The sequence below is a fragment of the Lissotriton helveticus genome, assembly GCF_964261635.1.
Source record: "Lissotriton helveticus chromosome 1_1 unlocalized genomic scaffold, aLisHel1.1 SUPER_1_unloc_21, whole genome shotgun sequence".
NCBI classification, from domain to species: Eukaryota; Metazoa; Chordata; class Amphibia; order Caudata; family Salamandridae; genus Lissotriton; species Lissotriton helveticus.
The window spans coordinates 2,365,970-2,372,732 of NW_027611661.1; positions in this window are offsets into that span (position 1 = coordinate 2,365,970).

Genomic DNA, 6,763 nt, shown 5'->3' on the forward strand with positions numbered 1-6,763 from the left:
TCTCCTTTCTGGTGAAGAATTGGCTTGGTAGTTTGGTCTGCCCTGTTCCCATGATGCACTGGGCCAGGGACAGACTAATTTGCATATAGCCAGGTTCTGAGCTGGGATGGGGCAGTGAGATAAATAACGGTGATGGATCAAGCCCTGATCTTTGGACTGGGTAAGAGTGGTCTGCTTAATTCAGACACTCTGTTCATCACCACCCCCTTTTCTGTATCGTTTTTGGCCACTATAGGTGTGGCAGGGTATACTCAGACATGAGTCCCTTTCTCACTGCTCCATCAGGATTGAAGCAAGCCGGGCCGAAGAGGCTGAAATGCCAGAAACCGGTCCCCGGTAGCTTGTCTCCTTTCTGGTGAAGAATTGGCTTGGTAGTTTGGTCTGCCCTGTTCCCATGATGCACTGGGCCAGGGACAGACTAATTTGCATATAGCCAGGTTCTGAGCTGGGATGGGGTAGTGAGATAAATAACGGTGATGGATCAAGCCCTGATCTTTGGACTGGGTAAGAGTGGTCTGCTTAATTCAGACACTCTGTTCATCACCACCCCCTTTTCTGTATCGTTTTTGGCCACTATAGGTGTGGCAGGGTATACTCAGACATGAGTCCCTTTCTCACTGCTCCATCAGGATTCAAGCAAGCCGGGCCGAAGAGGCTGAAATGCCAGAAACCGGTCCCCGGTAGCTTGTCTCCTTTCTGGTGAAGAATTGGCTTGGTAGTTTGGTCTGCCCTGTTCCCATGATGCACTGGGCCAGGGACAGACTAATTTGCATATAGCCAGGTTCTGAGCTGGGATGGGGCAGTGAGATAAATAACGGTGATGGATCAAGCCCTGATCTTTGGACTGGGTAAGAGTGGTCTGCTTAATTCAGACACTCTGTTCATCACCACCCCCTTTTCTGTATCGTTTTTGGCCACTATAGGTGTGGCAGGGTATACTCAGACATGAGTCCCTTTCTCACTGCTCCATCAGGATTCAAGCAAGCCGGGCCGAAGAGGCTGAAATGCCAGAAACCGGTCCCCGGTAGCTTGTCTCCTTTCTGGTGAAGAATTGGCTTGGTAGTTTGGTCTGCCCTGTTCCCATGATGCACTGGGCCAGGGACAGACTAATTTGCATATAGCCAGGTTCTGAGCTGGGATGGGGCAGTGAGCTAAATAACGGTGATGGATCAAGCCCTGATCTTTGGACTGGGTAAGAGTGGTCTGCTTAATTCAGACACTCTGTTCATCACCACCCCCTTTTCTGTATCGATCTTTCTTTCAGGCAGGACTTCCGTCAGCTGCGCGTTGTGCAGATCTTCCTTCCAGGCAGGACTTCCGTCAGCTGCGCGTTGTGTAGATCTTCCTTCCAGGCAGGGGCTTCTGTCAGCTGCGCCTTGTGCAGATCTTCCTTCCAGGCAGGACTTCTGTCAGCTGTGCCTTGTGCAGATCTTCCTTTGATGCAGGGGCTTCTGTCAACTGTGCTCTGTGCAGATCTTCCTTCCAGACAGAGGCTTCTGTCAGTGGTGCCTCGTGCAGATCTTCCTTCCAGGCAGAGGCTTCTGTCAGCTGCGTCTTGTGCAGATCTTCATTCCAGGCAGGCCTTCTGTCAGTCGTGCCTTGTACAGATCTTCCTTCCAGGCAGGACTTCTGTCAGCAGCACCTTGTGCAATTGTTTGATTTCCCTGTATTACACAAGCATGTAGTTTTGGGATGTATCTGGCTCCCCTGCCGCGACACGGAAATGGTGGATTGTTATGACTTTTGTTTTATGTGTTGTTAGCGTTTGACACCATTTCTTTTCTTTGTCTCTGTTACTAGTAGCTGATACTTCACCAGGGAGCGTGTGAAGGTCGCATGGGTTGCTGGACCCTAATTAGGTTTATATTTTGCCTTTACATTATCTTTTAAATTTGCTAATATTGTGCTGAGTAGTACTTTAGTTTCGTACATGCCTCTCCGGCACCCCCCGGAGGTTGTGCTACAAAGACAGATCTAGGGTGCACCGAAGTTGTGCCTAAGGCAAGCTTCTGTTGGTTTCACCCCCCATCCGGCTGTTCATATCCGCTACTCATGGGATGAGCTGCTCGCTTTTAAACCTTTAGGTAAGACTTGTTTAGACCCTACTTTGATTCCGTCTAATACTATCAGCAAGAATAGTTGCCTAGATTGTAAGCTCACTCTGAGAACCTACAGAATTGTCAAACTTAGCTCTCCTACACCGCATGTCTTTAGGTTGCCCACTCCTCAGATGGAAATCAGAGGCATGTTTATTAATGCATGGTCTCTAACAGAGAGTGCATCCTATTTTGCGGACTTTCTAGAATCTTGTGCACTGGATTTTGCTTTCATCACTGAGACCTGAGCAGATGCTTCATCCGACCCAGATCTAATTGTTGCAACACCCCCGGTTTTTCCAATTTCAGGCTTGATCATTTGGGGAAAGGGGCAGTGGGTTAACAATCATTTACAGGGACAACCTCAATGCCTCCTTTGAGACATTACCGGCCGCCTCTGATTATGAAGCACGTGCATATAAAATTCCTCTTTCTAATCGTTACTCCTTAAATGGTGTACTTATTTACTGCCCCCCAAAAGCTAGGACAGCCTTCTTAAATAGTAACAATCAGCTCTAGGACATTAAATCAAATTCCCTCGATTTCACTCTACTCGGTGACTTCAATTTCCATCTTGAAAATTCTGGGGATAAAGATAGGATTTATCTCTCAGACCCTGGGGCAAGTCTCGGTCTCACCCCGTTAGTGACGGCTCCGACACACTCAGCCGGCCACTTAGTAGATGGTATTTTCTCAGACAATCCCTCTCTTCAAGTCACTACTGCTCGTCCACTTCTCTGGTCAGACCATCGTGCAGTTATGCTTCAACCGAATTTGGAAGCGGATGTTCTCAGTGTTCATCCGCAGCTGCTGAGGTCCTGATGCCGCTCCTGGGATAAATTGACCCCTGAACTATTGATGGCACAGCTCACTCAATCTTTGCCTGAGATTACTGCAGATTTAGATGCAGCCACGGATGTATATCATCAGTGGATTGATTCCAGTCTCCATTCGTTTGCTCCATTTAAAAATCAGAAAAATAAAAGACTTTTTCTCTCCGAACCTTGGTTTGACGAGAACCTTAGAGCTCACAAACAAGCTGCAGAAGGCTAGAAAGGAAACGGCGCATCCACTATGATCCCTGTGATGAGATCCCTACAAGCAGGCCATTCGGGCAGACCAGGCAGGACTTCTGTCAGCTGTGCCTTGTGCAGATCTTCCTTCCAGGCTGGACTTCTGTCAGCAGTGCCTTGTACAGATCTTCCTTCCAGGCAGGACTTCTGTCAGCTGTGCCTTGTGCAGATCTTCCTTCCAGGCAGGACTTCTGTCAGCTGCGCCTTGTGCGGATCTTCCTTCCAGGCTGGACTTCTGTCAGCTGTGCCTTGTGCGGATCTTCCTTCCAGGCTGGACTTCTGTCAGCTGCGCCTTGTGCGGATCTTCCTTCCAGGCTGGACTTCTGTCAGCAGTGCCTTGTGCAGATCTTCCTTCCAGGCTGGACTTCTGTCAGCTGCGCCTTGTGCGGATCTTCCTTCCAGGCTGGACTTCTGTCAGCTGCGCCTTGTGCGTATCTTCCTTCCAGGCTGGACTTCTGTCAGCTGCGCCTTGTGCGGATCTTCCTTCCAGGCAGGACTTCTGTCAGCTGTGCCTTGAGCAGATCTTCCTTCCAGGCTGGACTTCTGTCAGCTGTGCCTTGTGCGGATCTTTCTTCCAGACAAGGGCTTCTTTCCTCAATGATCAGTTCAAAGGTCAGGAGAGGTAGAACTGGTCTAGAGCATCTTCTTTATTGCAGTTAAACTGGTCAAGCCACAGAGCTGGAGCTCTGAGATGAAGGAGAGTCTGGATATTCCAAGCTCCGTAGAACATTAAGACAGTTCTACCGCATCCACCACACACTACAAGACTCCAAGAGTCATCGCTACAAGTGCTGCTCCAAGGTTTAATTCAACCACTGTATCTGAACATCCCCTGACAAATGCTAACTAGAGAATAAACATCCTGCCTGCACCAGCAGAGCGCAGACAGATTTTCAAAACCTCAAGGTACATGGACTTTCTCTATCTGTCATAAATGAAGATGTTAATCCTTGGCAACATCAATCCCCTTTGGACAAGGTCCTCCATTTTGCTATCTGAATGTAACTCATCCTGCGCAGACACAAACCCCTTAGTCCGTATTGCATGAAGCTCGGTGATTCTCACCCAAAAGAGGGCCCTTCACAAATTGCTGACATTTTCTTACACCCCCTGGACAGCCGTGGCAACACACAGACCAACTACACCCCCTCAGCGATCACCCGTCCATCTGCCAGGATCAAGACTCAGATCTTTCAACCTTCTCTGTTACTGTCCTTGGAACGGCCCATCTCTGAGATTCATGGAAGCGCCACCCTCAGTGAGCTCAGAGTTGCCTTTCAAAACCATCTCATGAGAGTGGAAGAAAAGAACTTTCCCAGGAGTGTTGTTGATGCGTTGCCAGGAGTGTTCCCGGCAGGTACATTCCTGGTGCAGTTGGGTGAGTAGTGAATAAATCTTACCCTTAGACCACCGATGACACGAAAGTTTGAATACCACATAGACATTGCCCTTTGGGGGGTGGGGTTACACAACACCCACTCTCATGGACTATTCACCAGAATGTAATGTGGCCAAATAATAACCTTTGGAAAAAGTAGTTCTGCGTTCATCAGACTTAAACTGTTTAGTAGTAGACAAATCCTACTCTGTCTGTGCCTCTGTCCCCTGATCTGACATTGTGTGCACCTCAAAGGAGCCTGGATGGAAGAAATAAACAGCAAAGGAACGTTCCCAGCACAAACCACCAGCATGGATTTCAATCACTCGTTCAGAGCTGCTTAACTGCAGGTCTCCGCACTGCATATCAGCATCTCTAAAGGCAAACACTGTTGAAGCAAAGGGAGGGGGAGAGCCCTATGATCCTCTAGAGCCTAGGCCGCTCACTAGAAAACAACGACGAAGTACAGGACTCTAACAGAATAAACCGATCCAACTCAAATATGAGGTCAACGTATTATTTATCGCCTTAATGGTGCAAAAGTCACTCTGGAATGGAATCAATACTATTCGAATAATCAATGTTTGATTTATAATAGAGGCATTGCTGTGCTGCAATAAAAGAAATCAGCAGCAACAATAGCTATTCTCACAACAAAGTGTACTTATTTCAAGTTTGGTTTGCATATTTTACAACAAAGGTATAAAGCGACAACTGATAGACAACATTATAAAGCTTACCAACTTGCCTTATAAAGGTTACTGGTATTTTTAGAACAACACAAAGGTTAAGGAGAAGCAGAAGTATAAAGGTAGACAGTGTATCCGCAAAGGCGGACAATAACCCCTTATTAATAGTGACCACATAACAACAGTCTCCAGGTAGGAGTGCCTAATTACAAAAGACCTGCAAATACGGTGAACGACTACAGCGCATCAAACTTTGACTGTGACATTAAGCTATCGAAACATTTGAATTCTGCATTTGCTCTTCTCGTTAGGTCTTGATCCTGAAAGATATAGGCTGATGGGTTTCGGGCTTGTGCTTTATACACGCTTCAGGACTTCGCGGAACGAATGTCACCCAAACATCGCACCATTTGAGGAGGCCATTGGGGTGAGAGTTGGCCGCGTAAAATGGAGCGCCATGATAAAAGAACTGTTTGAAGAAGCACTGGGGTTACCAGCTTCCCAAAAGGGCATGTCCTCTGTTTCGATAGCTGTCCAGAGGGCCAGAGATCTGGGTGGGACCACAAATGTAAGCAATGGCCCGGAGCCGCCATGGCTAACTTGTAACTCCTGGGTCAGTTTGCTTGTGTGGTTGCGGCAAAGAATTGTAGTATGCTGATATGGTTGGGTTGGGTTGCGAACACGATCCACAAACTGGCATGTGGACACTCACTTCGGGATCCTTGCTGCCTGGCAGCTCCTGCCACCCAACGAGCAGGTCTTTTATAGCTGAGATGTGTGCGCCCTGCCAGGCTGTTCCAGTTGTGCTGGCATCACCGAGCTGCACTAGATGAGTGCAGACAATGGAGCAGACCACCCGAGGGAGCAACAAACCTGGAGGTTCATGGTGACAAAGAGTAATTCTTTTTAAGATTACTGTGAGGGTGTTACCAGTACTTCTTTAATGCAGTATTTTCATGGAAACCTTAAAAAAAGGTTAACACTTGCTACAGTATGATTGCGGGTACTAAAAAAGTAACATCTGATAGCACAGTAAGAAATATCACGTTCTCTCTTTTTGCAAATTATGCTCGACTGATCTTATACTCTGTACAGCACATCCTATAATTTGTGTAGCCTATTTTATATTTTGTTTAATTCTTTCTTTAAACTATTGGCTTTCCTATTCAAATTTGCTGTCTCTCACAGGCAGAGACGTCCTAGCACTGTAAAAATATATAAGTCACTATTCCCTAGTGCACCAACCAGGATTCAAATTAGCAACCCTCCAGTTTGAGATGAAGACATCAGAAATTATACCACTAAGCCCAGTGCCCCAGGCGATCTGAATGGCGTCTGAGTTGAGCCCATTTACGTAAACGCAGGCCATAGGCTGGGTGCTCAGCAGCTTCATACGTGATCTCAAACTCCCTGACATACCAAGCAGCCTAAAGCCGCCTAAACATCTCGATCATAAAAGGCTACTCCAGGGAGTCAAACGCCTTATCGGCATCAGCTGACTTCATGTTTGGGTTTACGTAATGCAGC